Source organism: Saccoglossus kowalevskii, chromosome 14 (genome assembly GCF_978046115.1).
Source record: "Saccoglossus kowalevskii chromosome 14, keSacKowa6.1, whole genome shotgun sequence".
In the NCBI taxonomy this organism is placed as follows: domain Eukaryota; kingdom Metazoa; phylum Hemichordata; class Enteropneusta; family Harrimaniidae; genus Saccoglossus; species Saccoglossus kowalevskii.
This window is the reverse complement of record NC_140654.1, coordinates 4,784,706-4,804,197: the sequence shown is the minus strand read 5'-3', so window position 1 is coordinate 4,804,197 and position 19,492 is coordinate 4,784,706. Positions and strand designations below refer to the sequence as shown.

Here is a 19,492-nt window from a genome sequence, read left to right as displayed (position 1 = left end):
GTGACACCCCCAGTAGATACCGACAATAACTTAATTGAACGTCTTCAATAGGTGATTTAGTGGAGAACTCATCACCCCAAACATCACAACCATAAATGAGGATAGGTCTGATGAGTTTGTCAAAAAGGGAAATTGAAACTTTTATACTTATGTTTTGTATTGAGCCAAGCTTTGCTTTCATTGAAAACAGAGCTTTTTGAGCCTTACGTTTAAGGTTTTTTAGGCCATCCTTAAATTTACCATTGGCACTAATGACTAGTCCCAGATAGTTATACGATTTAACTGTATCAAGTTCGATACCTCCAAGAAAAAATGTATAATTATTCAAACGTCTGTTTGATTTATTGAAAATTAAAATTTTGGTTTTGTCAGTGTTGACAGAGAGCTTCCACGTTTTAGCATACAACGCCAAACTATCAAGACATGTCTGTAATCCCTGTTTAGTTTTAGAAAGTATCACAATATCATCGGCATAGAGTAGACAGCTGACATGCGAGTTTTCTAAATAAGGAGGATCACAGGTATTAGGATTGAAAATAGTGGGCAGGTCATTTAAAAAAAGATTGAAGAGAGTTGGACTAAGATTACATCCCTGTTTAACACCAATATTGGACTGAAATTGTTTTGTTAAGCCACAGTCCCTCTATCACCGGTCTCGAAACGCCTACTACAAGCCCACTTCAGTAAGCATCGGCACAGAGGAGGAGCAAATAACCACCCAACAGTTATGGCTTTTGGGTATCAAGAGAATGTCATCAGACTTCAAAAATCTTATCACATGCAGTGCATCACAGGCAATACAGGGAGACACAAGAGAAGGCCCTTACAGCATATAGTAGATGATACTCCTCCTCTTCTCTTCCCAAACAGAAGTGTTAGTATTTCTGTTTTTGAAAACAATGTAAAATAGTAAAAAAACAAGATATACTAATATATTGCTGTTTTTTGTATTTATTGTTAGATGTAAATAAGTTATAAATAAATACAAATTTTAATTAATTTTGCTTTTGTGCTTTCATTGCCATTTTCTTTAAGTTGTAGGGAATGTAATCAGCAAAATATCTGAGTGCCTGCTCTTCCTCAATACTTAGTTCACTTGTGCTTGCTGCTTCAACTGTTTCAGACTGGTAGTCCATGGTGTCCCTTCGGGTTCTTGCCAACACTGCAAAGTTAAAAATGCATGTTCTGAACAGTTGATCTATATCTGTGTCACTGGGCCGAAAATCCATAAATACATTAATTATGTCATCTGTGGTTTTTCTGTCTACCCACATATTAAAAAAAGCATGCCAAACCATCTTGTGGTGTAAGGCCTTTGCAACAACAATTTGTTATGCACTGCTGGGTCTGGTAAAACCTGAAACGGAAAAACTTAATTATTGCACATGGTAATTGCATTTTTTAAATTACTATATTTTTATTTTAGGATATTACAATGCTCTTCCTTCATGGATACTAGATGGCTAGTAATAATTCATATTCAGTACATTTGAGTTGAAAAAAATACTTATTAAGCTTATCTAAAAAAAAATAATCAGGCCCACAAAAAAATTCTTTGAGCCTATCTTAAAAAAAATTATAACGTGGCTCTATGGAGATTAAACCTGTAATAAAAAAAATTGTCTACCTGATCTGCTGTGTTCTTCACTGGACCTTTTCACAGATTGAATATTGCCAGTTTGCTAGTGTTCAGGAACTGAAAACAATGTAATATAACCATGAAGTATACAGATTACCATAGATAGAAACTAAAACTTATAAATAAATATATTCATAATAAATCATTCATATTTTCATATTCGTCAAGACATCGTGAGGATTTTCGGTCAACAATACTCATTCACACTTTCACAAGAGGCGACAAGTTGGTAGTGATGTCGACTTCATGTTATCGTGTCTGCCCAGTTTGATTCATACACGGCGAGTCTGCCGACCCAAATAAAAAACAATAGGCTCTTTTTCGTATAATTATTGTACTCAAATTTATTGCCTCCTCCTTGCCCAAGATATTGTCACAGGAGCGCCGTGAAACGGAAGTACATGCAATCTCAGACAACTAATAATCGTTGGAGATGCAACCAGCTGCCTGATGCAACTGTGCTAAAAATATGAAAAAAAATTCGAACAACATTTAGACCAAACATTTACTAATTCTCCTCGATCAGACAGCAATAGTAACGGACATACCTTTGACGTTTGTATCATGAACATTTTTCATGTGCCCCTTGAAGCCACTTAAACTTTTGTACTGCTTGTCGCAAGTCGGGCAGACGTAGACGAAATTTCTCCGTTTAGCAGATTCGCGTACATGTACTTTCATATCGTCTGGAACATCGGCAGCATTAGAGGGGAAAAAGTCTTCCTGTCCCATCACAAAATCCCATTCGATATCTTCGTCCTCGAAGCCAACAAAATCATTTCCGTACTTCCACGACATGCTGCTCAAAAATCGACTTCCAATGTTTTGATTCTGGTTCTGAAAACTTCTGCGCAACCGCACAATTTTTTTTCGCAAAGCATGTCGGGTAAATCATTAATGGTAATGATATGCGGGTCAACTTGAAGATGACCCCTGACAAGTTGCGTCAACTGCGGATTACGTATAGGTGTCAATGGTTTATTTACCCGCTACGCGCAATAGGACAATAGGACAGCGGCCGTTTCGAGACCGGTGATAGAGGGACTGTGGTTAAGCCCTCTTTACACCTAACTTTATATTTTACTTTACTGTACATGTTTTTGATAGTTTTATACATTTTTCCAGTTATACCATATTTGATTAATTTTTTGAATAGACCATCATGCCAGACACTGTCAAAGGCCTTTCTAAGGTCAATAAAGCAGGCATATAATTTTTTTGATTTTTTAATATTTGTGTTATTTTGTTTATTGGCGCACTCTGACTTACCACTGTAGAGATATTTATTTACCAGGGTTTTTAGTATGAAAAGATTGTCTGTAGTTCGACAATCATGCATGAATCCGAACTGTCGACCGGAAAGAATGTTATTAGAGTCTAAAAATGATGTCAGCCTAATATTTAGAATACTATTGAATAACTTGCCAAGACAGCTAGAGATGGCAATTCCCCTGTAGTTGGCCGGGTTATTTTTCGACCCAGATTTGTGGATTGGTACCAACAGGCCAGTGCTCCAAGAATGTGGATAGTTATTTGAACTATAAACAATATTAAAGAGTTTATGTATTGCATCTAATAAGTGATGTTCACCGTATTTTAACAATTCATTGCAAATTCTATCTTCTGCCGAAGCCTTGTTACTTTTAAGAAGTCTAATGGCTTTAGTTATTTCATTTTTTAAGATTGGTCTGTCTAAATAGGGGTTGCTACTTGCACACTTTTCACTATTCTCCAGTTCATTCGCAATCTCAGAGTTTGATGTACTGCTATCAGTATTAAGTAGGTTCTTAAAGTAAACCAACCAATCACCAGGTTGAACATTCCCATTATTATTACTGGGGTTCTCGCCATTCATATCACGAAGAATCTTCCAAAATTTAGATGTGTCTGATTTAGAATTTTCCAATTCTTTGAGTTGTGCAATCATTTTCTGATTACTTTTATGTTTGATTAGTTTTTTATACTGTTTACGGGTTTGAAAGAATTTCCCTCGGATATATGGATCTTGAGGATACTTTTGTAATAAACGTGATAGGCTCCTTAACTCCTTACGAAGGGACCAACAATCCTGGTCAAACCAGTTTTTTTGTTTACTTTTGCGTTTTTTTTTTTAAGTTTAGGAGTAATTTTCTTTAGACATTTGTCTGCAATATTTGTAATTAAATTTTCAAAATCTGTGACTGCAGTTTCTGACTCATAAATGCTATAAGGTTTGCTCATAAAATTCTTAATTTCATTATTATTTAACTTTTCAAGGTTTGTTTGATAATTGTCCTTAGCCTGGTCATTCCACATATATTTTGATGGTAAAGGATCTAATTTATCATTGCTTTTATTATTTTCATTTAGACACATGTTAATATTAATCTTCATAGATAAAGTTAAAGCACAGTGGTCTGATAAATGAGACAAATCGGCTACTTTAAAATATTGTAATGAGTCGCATAAGTTTAGTTTATTCGTGAAAATAATTCAAGAACATTAATATAGTACTTGTACACAGTATTAATAATATAATAATAATAATAACTTTATTGCATCCTTTATAGAAGTACAAATGTTCTATCCGTTTACAGCAATAAATATTTGAAATGTTCAATTCGTATGCTAATTATACGCAAATTAATATGCTAATCATATGCAAATTAACGCCCCTCTTTGAATTTTATTTACTGTACATTGTTGAAGCATGTTTGTGAAGAAAATCATTATCTACCAAGGACTACAGTGAATATCCAGACTAAAGTAGGTACAAGCATGGACGTGGTACAAGTTAATTAGTACAAACATACTGTTACTGTTTTCAGATTACCATAGGACAGGACAGGATAGGATATTTTATTTGCCACATCACAGTCACTCCTACCGGTAGTAGAGTGACTGTGGCCACATATACAATCCAGAGCTCGTTTAAAGTCCAAGATAACGCATACAAAATAAGCTAAAATAATTCTAAAACGTGAAAAACTTCAAACACGTATTGAAGATGTTAGCGATTGGATGTATTGTAATTTCCTACTTTTGAATGTGTCGAAAACTGAATTTGTGTCCACGTCATCTTGGAGTTTCTCACAAGACTTGTGTCCTTTGTGTAGTATCGCAATTGGTGAAGAATTGGTTAGTGCTTCGTCAAGTGCTAGAAACTTAGGTGTCTTGTTTGATTCGCAGCTATCTATGGAAACACACATTTCTACTATTTGTAAATCTGGATATTCCCATCTAAGAAATATTAATCGTATTCGTAAATCATTATCCCAATCTGATACTGAAAGGTTGGTACATGCTTTCATATCTTCTCGCTTAGACAGCTGTAATTCATTATTGTCTGGTCTCTCTGTAACTAAGATAAAACCTCTTATTCGTGTACAAAATGCAGCAGCACTCCTTGTCACTCGTGCTCGAAAATATGACCACATTACAGACATTTTTATTAAACTTCATTGGTTACCAGTTGTACAAAGAATCAATTTCAAATTAGGTACTTTTACTAGTGTATAAATCTTTGTATGGTTTTGCCCCAAATTATCTATGTGAATGAATCAAATTTTATGTACCGAGTCGTAGTTTAAGATCTGAATCGAAGTTTCTTATTAAAACTCGTCAGGTGTGTAGTAAAAAGTCCAAGGTGTTATACAAAGACCGTGCTTTTGAAAATTTAGGTCCTAAACTTTTTAATGAATTACCTCTGTCTGTTCGTTCTAGTCCTTCAGTAGACATTTTTAAATCCAGACTGAAAATACACTTATTTAAATGTGCTTTTAATATTTGACTGATTGTTTATTGTATCAGCGCCTTAGATCTTCATATGTTGGAATTGTTGTGCTTAATTAAATAAAGTTATTATTATTATTATTATTATGGTTACATCTGAAAAGGTAATGTTTTTCATCACCATGCAACTTCATTACAGTTACACAGATGATAGAATATGTCTTCTCTTTTAATGCCTCTATGTCAACCATTTTCGACCTTTTATTAGCTTTGTGTTATCTGGTACATATATTTTGTATACTGATACATACCGGTACATTCTCAAAACCACAATTGGGCTTGTATTCATTACCAACTTTGTCTAGGGCTTTAAACCTATCGAGTCTTAGACTCTTTATATTCTGATTTATCCACCCCCCACCCCCCCACCCCCATTCCACTTATTTTTCATGATCCTGTATGAGGGAATCATTGAACAAAATGCTATGGATTTGTGCCATTAACGGGTTTGAAGAAGAAGACAAAAATGTAAAAAGTTGGCGACAGACTACATACTACAGACGCCGGACAATCACTCATATGATAAGCTTCGCTCAACAAAGTCGACTGCGGAGCTAATAAAAACATCAAGAATACTAGTACGTGTATATTGACAGAAACAGGTATACGATTTTGGGAAAGTAATTTCTTTGAGTAAAAATAAACTAATTGGTGTACCAACGAAATATGTAAAAGAAGATGAATGCAACATGTGACAATCATATTTTTTCTCTCTTTCGTTGCAGGCTTTTTAGCAACTTCATCAAAAGTGTTATCAGCAGTAACCATAGTAACTGTTATGGCTTATTTACTGGAATTCAACAAAATACCTGAACTGCAGAAAGTAGTGCCTGCTTCCTCACTTGTTTACTCTATGTTACATAACTGTTACAAGAATAACAACAAATGGCCAATTCTTGATATTTTTATAGATGATCTTGATATCAAGAAAATAACTAGTGTGGTCTGTCATGAATATTCATATAACGAAGAGAAGGGAATATATTTTTATTTCTTGTATTCAACCAATCCAGCAAATCTAAAACAGTTATTACAACAAACTGGTGTGGTTGAGTGGAATGCACGAATAATAAAATCAGCTGGTGACACTCTCTCATTTGAAGTGATGAAGCAGCTCTGCAGAGAACATGGACTACTAAATAAAGAACCAACATATTTTTGTCACCAATATATATTGACAGACCAAGACAGACTCAAGAACTTCATTACAAAAATGGTCTTGCCAGAAAAGTTTAAAATTGCACCATTGCAGATGGATCATGCAAAACTTTTACACAGCAAATGGATGTATGCAGAGCCACCACCGTTGCAAAGATTTGAAAACCTAATCAAGTACCAGCCAACTTTAGCAATTTACAATGAAAAACAACAACCAATATCATGGGGTGCAATTAAAGAGTTCAGAGATATTGGGTTTACACAAACTTTGCCAGAGTATCAACGACAAAGTTTGGCTAGTATAGTGACAGCAAATTTAGCAAGACAGTCATTACAAAATGGAGTTCAACTGTGTGTTGTCATCTCAGATTCAAATGAAGCTTCTAAAGGTATGCATACCAAAATAGGATTCACTAAAATAGATCCAGATGTGATATATTTTGCATTAAATAAGGAAAAATAGTTTTTTTTTGGGTAGTTTAGGTAGTATTGAAAATCACACTGTTCTGACAAATTCTCATGATTCCTTTAAAACCACAGATTATGATTTAATTTGATCATGGAAGTAGAAAAGAGAAAGAGTGAGGACGCTATTTAAGCCCATGTTAATTTTATAAACATCCTTTGTCTTCGCCCTGGTTAAGCCACTTATTGTTTTTGTTTAGAAGTCGTTTTTTCTACATGATGATAGCCACTTATTTATACAAGAAAACGAGAGAACTGACAAAAAAAAAATTCGTTTAAACATTGTCTATAAAATTGAATGCGCAAACCATAAATAAATAAATTGTGCATGTGCAATGACCTTTATCGGATCACAAAAGTCATTTCACACTCGTAGGTACTGGAAATTCTGCATACGGACACTTCCAAGATGTGTGATTACTTCTTTTCTGAATATTCGTGAAGCTTTCAAATACAGTCGAAACACGTAAGCCCATTAACTGTGACATTGTACAGCGTGTTTGCCAAATAATTACAATGTGTACTGAGTAAACAAATCCAAAGCATCATGAAACCAGTGGAAACAATAGCGTCCTCACTCCTTCTCTTTTCTACCTCTATGATTTGATGTAATGCTCATGAGTCTTTGACCATGTGCTCAGTCTTTTAACTGTTTGTGATTAAAAGTCTTAAAATGTGAGTTTTATATAAAATATATAACATGAATTGTGTGAGCTTATGTAATATTATTATTATGTAAAATATTGGCATCTTCTCTACTCGTCAGGAGGTGGCAATATGACGCAGAAAAATTTCAAAGATTGTCTCACTTAATATCTTATACACTTGTAGTTATCTGGGATTGGTTCTTTAAATTGTAAACCTGTTTAGCTGTTGAGACATACTGATTGTTATATTGTACACCCACCTAGATCTACCATCATTATAATGTATACCTGTTTAGACATACTGATTGTTATATTGTACACCCACCTACATCTACCATCATTATAATGTATGCCTAATTAGACATACTGATTGTTATATTGTACACCCACCTACATCTACCATCATTATATTGTATGCCTAATTAGACATACTGATTGTTATACTGTATACCCACCTACATCTACCATCATTATAATGTATACCTGTTTAGACATACTGATTGTTATATTGTATACCAACCTACATCTACCATCATTAAATTGTATACCTGTTTAGACATACTGATTGTTATATTGTATACCCACCTACATCTACCATCATTATAATGTATACCTGTTTAGACATACTGATTGTTATATTGTATACCCACCAACATCTACCATCATTATAATGTATACCTGTTTAGACATACTGATTGTTATATTGTATACCAACCTAGATCTACCATCATTATAATGTATACCTGTTTAGACATACTGATTGTTATATTGTATACCCACCTACATCTACCATCATTATAATGTATACCTGTTTAGACATACTGATTGTTATATTGTATACCAACCTACATCTACCATCATTATAATGCATACCTGTTTAGACATATATACTGATTGTTATATTGTATACCAACCTAGATCTACCATCATTATAATGTATACCTGTTTAGACATACTGATTGTTATATTGTATACCCACCTACATCTACCATCATTATAATGTATACCTGTTTAGACATACTGATTGTTATATTGTATACCAACCTACATCTACCATCATTATAATGTATACCTGTTTAGACATATATACTGATTGTTATATTGTACACCCACCTAGATCTACCATCATTATAATGTATACCTGTTTAGACATACTGATTGTTATATTGTATACCCACCTACATCTACCATCATTATAATGTATACCTGTTTAGACATACTGATTGTTATATTGTATACCCACCTACATCCACCATCATTATAATGTATACCTGTTTAGACATACTGATTGTTATATTGTTTGCTCACCTACATCTACCATCATTAAATTGTATGCCTGTTTAGACATACTGATTGTTATATTGTTTGCTCACCTACATCTACCATCATTAAATTGTATGCCTAATTAGACATACTGATTGTTATATTGTACACCCACCTAGATCTACCATCATTATAATGTATACCTGTTTAGACATACTGATTGTTATATTGTATACCCACCTAGATCTACCATCATTATAATGTATACCTGTTTAGACATACTGATTGTTATATTGTATACCCACCTACATCTACCATCATTAAATTGTATGCCTAATTAGACATACTGATTGTTATATTGTTTACCCACCTACATCTACCATCATTAAATTGTATGCCTAATTAGACATACTGATTGTTATATTGTACACCCACCTAGATCTACCATCATTATAATGTATACCTGTTTAGACATACTGATTGTTATATTGTATACCAACCTACATCTACCATCATTATAATGTATACCTGTTTAGACATACTGATTGTTATATTGTACACCCACCTAGATCTACCATCATTATAATGTATACCTGTTTAGACATACTGATTGTTATATTGTATACCAACCTACATCTACCATCATTATAATGTATACCTGTTTAGACATACTGATTGTTATATTGTATACCAACCTACATCTACCATCATTATAATGTATACCTGTTTAGACATACTGATTGTTATACTGTACACCCACCTACATCTACCATCATTATAATGTATACCTGTTTAGACATACTGATTGTTATATTGTATACCAACCTACATCTACCATCATTATAATGTATACCTGTTTAGACATACTGATTGTTATATTGTACACCCACCTACATCTACCATCATTATAATGTATGCCTAATTAGACATACTGATTGTTATATTGTACACCCACCTACATCTACCATCATTATAATGTATGCCTAATTAGACATACTGATTGTTATATTGTACACCCACCTACATCTACCATCATTATAATGTATACCTGTTTAGACATACTGATTGTTATATTGTACACCCACCTACATCTACCATCATTATAATGTATGCCTAATTAGACATACTGATTGTTATATTGTACACCCACCTACATCTACCATCATTATAATGTATGCCTAATTAGACATACTGATTGTTATATTGTATACCAACCTACATCTACCATCATTATAATGTATACCTGTTTAGACATACTGATTGTTATATTGTTTACTCACCTACATCTACCATCATTAAATTGTATACCTGTTTAGACATAAACTGTATGCCTGTTTAGACATAAAGTGTATACCTATTTAGACATAAACTGTATACCTGTTTAGACATAATCTGTATACCTGTTTACACATAAACTGTATACCTGTTTACACATAAACTGTATACCTGTTTACACATAAACTGTATACCTGTTTACACATAAACTGTATACCTGTTTACACATAAACTGTATACCTGTTTACACATAAACTGTATACCTGTTTAGACATAAACTGTATACCTGTTTAGACATAAACTGTATACCTGTTTAGACATAAACTGTATACCTGTTTAGACATAAACTGTATACCTGTTTAGACATAAACTGTATACCTGTTTAGACATAAAGTGTATACCTATTTAGACATAAACTGTATACCTGTTTACACATAAACTGTATACCTGTTTAGACATAAACTGTATACCTGTTTACACATAAACTGTATACCTGTTTAGACATAAACTGTATACCTGTTTAGACATAAACTGTATACCTATTTAGACATAAACTGTATACCTGTTTACACATAAACTGTATACCTGTTTACACATAAACTGTATACCTATTTAGACATAAACTGTATACCTGTTTACACATAAACTGTATACCTGTTTAGACATAAACTGTATACCTATTTAGACATAAACTGTATACCTGTTTACACATAAACTGTATACCTGTTTACACATAAACTGTATACCTATTTAGACATAAACTGTATACCTGTTTACACATAAACTGTATACCTGTTTACACATAAACTGTATACCTGTTTACACATAAACTGTATACCTGTTTACACATAAACTGTATACCTGTTTAGACATAAACTGTATACCTGTTTAGACATAAAGTGTATACCTATTTAGACATAAACTGTATACCTGTTTACACATAAACTGTATACCTGTTTAGACATAAACTGTATACCTGTTTACACATAAACTGTATACCTGTTTAGACATAAAGTGTATACCTATTTAGACATAAACTGTATACCTATTTAGACATAAACTGTATACCTGTTTACACATAAACTGTATACCTGTTTAGACATAAACTGTATACCTGTTTACACATAAACTGTATACCTGTTTACACATAAACTGTATACCTGTTTAGACATAAACTGTATACCTGTTTAGACATAAACTGTATACCTGTTTACACATAAACTGTATACCTGTTTAGACATAAACTGTATACCTGTTTAGACATAAAATGTATACCTGTTTACACATAAACTGTATGCCTGTTTAGACATACTGAGGTAATTGATTTTAAAAAGATTATGCTGTCTAGTGTTGTAATAGACCATTTTCCGTTCACTGCGAGAATCACGCGTTTTGCGTGAAATCGAACGTAAAAACAGGACAAACAAAGGTCATAGCGTCGTAGTGGCGTCAAACATCGCGTGGGGATTCGACAAACGCGAAAGTATTTTGGGGGCATTTCCATGCTTAACAATGTGCTGTCCAGATTTGATGATAGACAATTTCAATTAAGTAAGGGTATTCGGAAGCAATATTCTTCTGTCGAAGATCGGCCGGTCGGTGTGAGCTACGAAATAAAGAAATTCGAGTTCAAAATCAAATCGGTCGATTTTTGCGGCAGACGTTCGACGCGCGTCTTTCATGCATCTCGCGAGATCTCGCAATTGTATGGAAAATCACCTATTATGAATTTGATCAGCGAGCATAAAATATTTTTGAATATGAGCTGGTAGCAGAGAATGATATGCCTTTTACATTGTAACAGCAGTATTTAATATAATCAAATTAAAAATGTTATGAGTCCCAAGTGAATAAAAAATGGGATTGGTATGACTTTGAAAGCCTGCCTTCACCACAGACCTCAGCACTCTTTTTAGTTTTGTACAAATTGGCCCACACTTCACAACAATATGTCAAATAAGGCAAGATTATAGAGTGTTATACAACATGAACAATATATTATTATCTAAGTAGTAATTTAACTTGTATATTATACTAGTATTTTTGGCCATTTTAGTTTGTATATACTGAATGTGGCTTTTCCAGTTGAGTTTACAATCAATTTGAACAACTAGAAATTTTGTGGTATAAACCCAGACAATGTCTATATCATTTAATGTGACTCTGGTTGTGTTATGTACATTTGTATGGCTGAATATAATTTGTCTTACTGAGATTTAATGAAAGTTTGTTCACCTGAAACCACAAATGTAATTTATTTATAGTTCTTGACTGACAATTTCACATATTTCCTGCAAATTTTTACCTGAATAAAACAAATTTGTGTCATCTGCAAATAAAATGAATCTAAACAAGTTTGAAACTTTATACATGTCATTCATATACAAGAAATAAAGATGGTCCCAATTAAAATAGACCCCTGGGACACACCACACCTAATATTTCTATACTCATAAATTAGATTTTGAAAAGATACCATCTGTTTTCCATTACTTTAATAACTCTTTAGCCGTTGCAAAGCAACACCTCGAATGCCATAGAACTCCACAGTATGGAATCGTCAACAGCTTGGAGGGTGTGAACGAGGTCGGTTTGAACCTACTATTTTTATGCAAATTCATGCAGTCATCCTGGGATGCACTGTCTATTGTCTAGACATTAAACCGCAAACACCTCGGAAACGTATATCAAAAGTTCATTCATGGACCACTATTATCACATAATGTGTTCTTCAGCGCCCACCTCAATTTCGGTGAACAGCTGTTTCACGAGTCCCGGAAGATATCCCGACGACGTTATTGAGACCTCTTATTAATTGACAGGCGATAAAACAAAGAACTAAGAGACAAATAGTGGCATAGGTGACAACTAGGACAATGACTTTGATGTCTGGAGAAAAGCAACTGGCTGAATAAATAAACAAACAACAATGGCTAGATGCAGGAAGTGATTGTCGCAAGCATTGCGTTAATCACGCCATGGGAGAGTCAAAACAAGTTTCCATTCCTGAATTAGCTTAGAAACTTAAGAAAAAAAGAAACAACAACAATTTATTGGTACAATTGCTTGTTATTTGCCTTTTATTGACGAAATGTAAAAAAAAAAAAAAATCATCAAAAGAATCATTAAAACAAAACACTAAAACACTTGGACACGGTATCTTATTTGACCTTTGACCTGAGTATGATAAATTTATTTATAGACATCAGATTCGACTTTTTCTTTTTTTCTTTTAAATGGTAATTTTGTAATGTGAAAATATTTTTCTTCTTATTTCTTGAGTTCTTCAACTATTGCAATATGTCATTGCATTTATAAAACTGATGAAAATGAAAATACTTGAAAGAAATTTAAAAGAAATGAATGAAAGGCTAAAATTGCACAACTTGTTTTCATTACAGAGAATAAGATGTTATATTTTTTTTACTTTATTTATTTATTTATTTACTTATTGACTCTTACACAATCCCCGGAGGGAAAGAAAATGGTCACAAAGTACAAGGAGAAATATATACATGTATATAAAAAAAAACAAAAAAAAAACACAATATACTAAATAACAAATAAAATCACTAAATTACTAAATAATACAAAATCTCTGAAATACAATCTAATATAAAATTACAAAATTGACAGCAGGCATTAAGATGTCAAGTAAGACCCTGCTTCTTGACTTCAAAGCTTTTACTTATGAACTGTGCTACTGGTATAATAATGTTTTCATTCTGTAACAATTCCATGAATTTTTTCTCTGCAGGTTTATTTTCAAATGCTGGGATCATATCCTTAGCTTTATTGAACAGTTTGGCACGCAACTCATTATATTTGTTGCATTCCAGCAGAAAATGCATTTCATCCTCAATTAGACCTTTGTTACACATGTCACAAACCCTGTTGTTTAGTGGGATTTTTTTATGACGACCCATTTCAATTTTGAGACTATGGTCACTAAGACGAAATTTGGTAAGCACACTACGCAGTTCAAAGTTTTTTAGCTTGACTAAATATGGCTCAAGTTTTAAATCTGATTTGATTAGCCGATATGTTCTTAGTTTGTTTTTCTCATTTGCTTTGGTGCGGTTATCATTATGGACCTCACCTTTCCATCTTGTTAGAAATAAATCCTTGATGCCCAAATCAATTTGTTTCATTTGTGCCGAGGTTAATTTATCACAGTTGTTAACTGAATGATATAGTTGGATATTGTTTAATAATGATGTCACTTCTAGATACCATTTACTTTTAATGCTTTGGTTAACCACAAAAGCTTCCTTGAGTAACGCATTATTAGAATTCATGGCCCGACTGTAATATTTAATTATTTGTTTTTTTATAAATACGTCGAGGGGGTATCTGCCTAACTCGCTATACATGGCCATAATTGGTGTGTGTTGTGACACCCCCAGTAGATACCGACAATAACTTAATTGAACGTCTTCAATAGGTGATTTAGTGGAGAACTCATCACCCCAAACATCACAACCATAAATGAGGATAGGTCTGATGAGTTTGTCAAAAAGGGAAATTGAAACTTTTATACTTATGTTTTGTATTGAGCCAAGCTTTGCTTTCATTGAAAACAGAGCTTTTTGAGCCTTACGTTTAAGGTTTTTTAGGCCATCCTTAAATTTACCATTGGCACTAATGACTAGTCCCAGATAGTTATACGATTTAACTGTATCAAGTTCGATACCTCCAAGAAAAAATGTATAATTATTCAAACGTCTGTTTGATTTATTGAAAATTAAAATTTTGGTTTTGTCAGTGTTGACAGAGAGCTTCCACGTTTTAGCATACAATGCCAAACTATCAAGACATGTCTGTAATCCCTGTTTAGTTTTAGAAAGTATCACAATATCATCGGCATAGAGTAGACAGCTGACATGCGAGTTTTCTAAATAAGGAGGATCACAGGTATTAGGATTGAAAATAGTGGGCAGGTCATTTAAAAAAAGATTGAAGAGAGTTGGACTAAGATTACATCCCTGTTTAACACCAACATTGGACTGAAATTGTTTTGTTAAGCCTTCTTTACATTTAACTTTATATTTTACTTTACTGTACATGTTTTTGATAGTTTTATACATTTTTCCAGTTATACCATATTTGATTAATTTTTTGAATAGACCATCATGCCAGACACTGTCAAAGGCCTTTCTAAGGTCAATAAAGCAGGCATATAATTTTTTTGATTTTTTAATATTTGTGTTATTTTGTTTATTGGCGCACTCTGACTTACCACTGTAGAGATATTTATTTACCAGGGTTTTTAGTATGAAAAGATTGTCTGTAGTTCGACAATCATGCCTGAATCCGAACTGTCGACCGGAAAGAATGTTATTAGAGTCTAAAAATGATGTCAGCCTAATATTTAGAATACTATTGAATAACTTGCCAAGACAGCTAGAGATGGCAATTCCCCTGTAGTTGGCCGGGTTATTTTTCGACCCAGATTTGTGGATTGGTACCAACAGGCCAGTGCTCCAAGAATGTGGATAGTTATTTGAACTATAAACAATATTAAAGAGTTTATGTATTGCATCTAATAAGTGATGTTCACCGTATTTTAACAATTCATTGCAAATTCTATCTTCTGCCGAAGCCTTGTTACTTTTAAGAAGTCTAATGGCTTTAGTTATTTCATTTTTTAAGATTGGTCTGTCTAAATAGGGGTTGCTACTTGCACTCTTTTCACTATTCTCCAGTTCATTCGCAATCTCAGAGTTTGATGTACTGCTATCAGTATTAAGTAGGTTCTTAAAGTAAACCAACCAATCACCAGGTTGAACATTCCCATTATTATTACTGGGGTTCTCGCCATTCATATCACGAAGAATCTTCCAAAATTTAGATGTGTCTGATTTAGAATTTTCCAATTCTTTGAGTTGTGCAATCATTTTCTGATTACTTTTATGTTTGATTAGTTTTTTATACTGTTTACGGGTTTGAAAGAATTTCCCTCGGATATATGGATCTTGAGGATACTTTTGTAATAAACGTGATAGGCTCCTTAACTCCTTACGAAGGGACCAACAATCCTGGTCAAACCAGTTTTTTTGTTTACTTTTGCGTTTATTTTTTTTAAGTTTAGGAGTAATTTTCTTTAGACATTTGTCTGCAATATTTGTAATTAAATTTTCAAAATCTGTGACTGCAGTTTCTGACTCATAAATGCTATAAGGTTTGCTCATAAAATTCTTAATTTCATTATTATTTAACTTTTCAAGGTTTGTTTGATAATTGTCCTTAGCCTGGTCATTCCACATATATTTTGATGGTAAAGGATCTAATTTATCATTGCTTTTATTATTTTCATTTAGACACATGTTAATATTAATCTTCATAGATAAAGTTAAAGCACAGTGGTCTGATAAATGAGACAAATCGGCTACTTTAAAATATTGTAATGAGTCGCATAAGTTTAGTTTATTCGTGAAAATAATTCAAGAACATTAATATAGTACTTGTACACAGTATTAATAATATAATAATAATAATAACTTTATTGCATCCTTTATAGAAGTACAAATGTTCTATCCGTTTACAGCAATAAATATTTGAAATGTTCAATTCGTATGCTAATTATACGCAAATTAATATGCTAATCATATGCAAATTAACGCCCCTCTTTGAATTTTATTTACTGTACATTGTTGAAGCATGTTTGTGAAGAAAATCATTATCTACCAAGGACTACAGTGAATATCCAGACTAAAGTAGGTACAAGCATGGACGTGGTACAAGTTAATTAGTACAAACATACTGTTACTGTTTTCAGATTACCATAGGACAGGACAGGATAGGATATTTTATTTGCCACATCACAGTCACTCCTACCGGTAGTAGAGTGACTGTGGCCACATATACAATCCAGAGCTCGTCTAAAGTCCAAGATAACGCATACAAAATAAGCTAAAACAATTCTAAAACGTGAAAAACTTCAAACACGTATTGAAGATGTTAGCGATTGGATGTATTGTAATTTCCTACTTTTGAATGTGTCGAAAACTGAATTTGTGTCCACGTCATCTTGGAGTTTCTCACAAGACTTGTGTCCTTTGTGTAGTATCGCAATTGGTGAAGAATTGGTTAGTGCTTCGTCAAGTGCTAGAAACTTAGGTGTCTTGTTTGATTCGCAGCTATCTATGGAAACACACATTTCTACTATTTGTAAATCTGGATATTCCCATCTAAGAAATATTAATCGTATTCGTAAATCATTATCCCAATCTGATACTGAAAGGTTGGTACATGCTTTCATATCTTCTCGCTTAGACAGCTGTAATTCATTATTGTCTGGTCTCTCTGTAACTAAGATAAAACCTCTTATTCGTGTACAAAATGCAGCAGCACTCCTTGTCACTCGTGCTCGAAAATATGACCACATTACAGACATTTTTATTAAACTTCATTGGTTACCAGTTGTACAAAGAATCAATTTCAAATTAGGTACTTTTACTAGTGTATAAATCTTTGTATGGTTTTGCCCCAAATTATCTATGTGAATGAATTAAATTTTATGTACCGAGTCGTAGTTTAAGATCTGAATCGAAGTTTCTTATTAAAACTCGTCAGGTGTGTAGTAAAAAGTCCAAGGTGTTATACAAAGACCGTGCTTTTGAAAATTTAGGTCCTAAACTTTTTAATGAATTACCTCTGTCTGTTCGTTCTAGTCCTTCAGTAGACATTTTTAAATCTAGACTGAAAATACACTTATTTAAATGTGCTTTTAATATTTGACTGATTGTTTATTGTATCAGCGCCTTTGATCTTCATATGTTGGAATTGTTGTGCTTAATTAAATAAAGTTATTATTATTATTATTATTATGGTTACATCTGAAAAGGTAATGTTTTTCATCACCATGCAACTTCATTACAGTTACACAGATGATAGAATATGTCTTCTCTTTTAATGCCTCTATGTCAACCATTTTCGACCTTTTATTAGCTTTGTGTTATCTGGTACATATATTTTGTATACTGATACATACCGGTACATTTTCAAAACCACAATTGGGCTTGTATTCATTACCAACTTTGTCTAGGGCTTTAAACCTATCGAGTCTTAGACTCTTTATATTCTGATTTATCCACCCCCCCCCCCATTCCACTTATTTTTCATGATCCTGTATGAGGGAATCATTGAACAAAATGCTATGGATTTGTGCTATTAACGGGTTTGAAGAAGAAGACAAAAATGTAAAAAGTTGGCGACAGACTACATACTACAGACGCCGGACAATCACTCATATGATAAGCTTCGCTCAACAAAGTCGACTGCGGAGCTAATAAAAACATCAAGAATACTAGTACATGTATATTGACAGAAACAGGTATACGATTTTGGGAAAGTAATTTCTTTGAGTAAAAATAAACTAATTGGTGTACCAACGAAATATGTAAAAGAAGATGAATGCAACATGTGACAATCATATTTTTTCTCTCTTTCGTTGCAGGCTTTTTAGCAACTTCATCAAAAGTGTTATCAGCAGTAACCATAGTAACTGTTATGGCTTATTTACTGGAATTCAACAAAATACCTGAACTGCAGAAAGTAGTGCCTGCTTCCTCACTTGTTTACTCTATGTTACATAACTGTTACAAGAATAACAACAAATGGCCAATTCTTGATATTTTTATAGATGATCTTGATATCAAGAAAATAACTAGTGTGGTCTGTCATGAATATTCATATAACGAAGAGAAGGGAATATATTTTTATTTCTTGTATTCAACCAATCCAGCAAATCTAAAACAGTTATTACAACAAACTGGTGTGGTTGAGTGGAATGCACGAATAATAAAATCAGCTGGTGACACTCTCTCATTTGAAGTGATGAAGCAGCTCTGCAGAGAACATGGACTACTAAATAAAGAACCAACATATTTGTGTCACCAATATATATTGACAGACCAAGACAGACTCAAGAACTTCATTACAAAAATGGTCTTGCCAGAAAAGTTTAAAATTGCACCATTGCAGATGGATCATGCAAAACTTTTACACAGCAAATGGATGTATGCAGAGCCACCACCGTTGCAAAGATTTGAAAACCTAATCAAGTACCAGCCAACTTTAGCAATTTACAATGAAAAACAACAACCAATATCATGGGGTGCAATTAAAGAGTTCGGAGATATTGGGTTTACACAAACTTTGCCAGAGTATCAACGACAAAGTTTGGCTAGTATAGTGACAGCAAATTTAGCAAGACAGTCATTACAAAATGGAGTTCAACCGTGTGTTGTCATCTCAGATTCAAATGAAGCTT

At 33.2% G+C, this 19,492-nt stretch overlaps 1 protein-coding gene and 1 long non-coding RNA gene across 2 annotated transcripts in view; both read right to left on the bottom strand.

The window, feature by feature from the left end:
- LOC144346423 (uncharacterized) overlaps positions 1 to 19,492 on the bottom strand; it is a 267,079-nt gene that overhangs the window by 215,807 nt on the left and 31,780 nt on the right. The window lies entirely within an intron of this gene.
- On the bottom strand, positions 936 to 3,360 carry LOC146734389 (uncharacterized). Its single transcript, XR_014931587.1, has 3 exons — positions 2,188 to 3,360; positions 1,628 to 1,696; positions 936 to 1,162 (listed from the first exon to the last, which is right to left on the bottom strand). It is a non-coding gene; the product is annotated as an uncharacterized LOC146734389 (long non-coding RNA).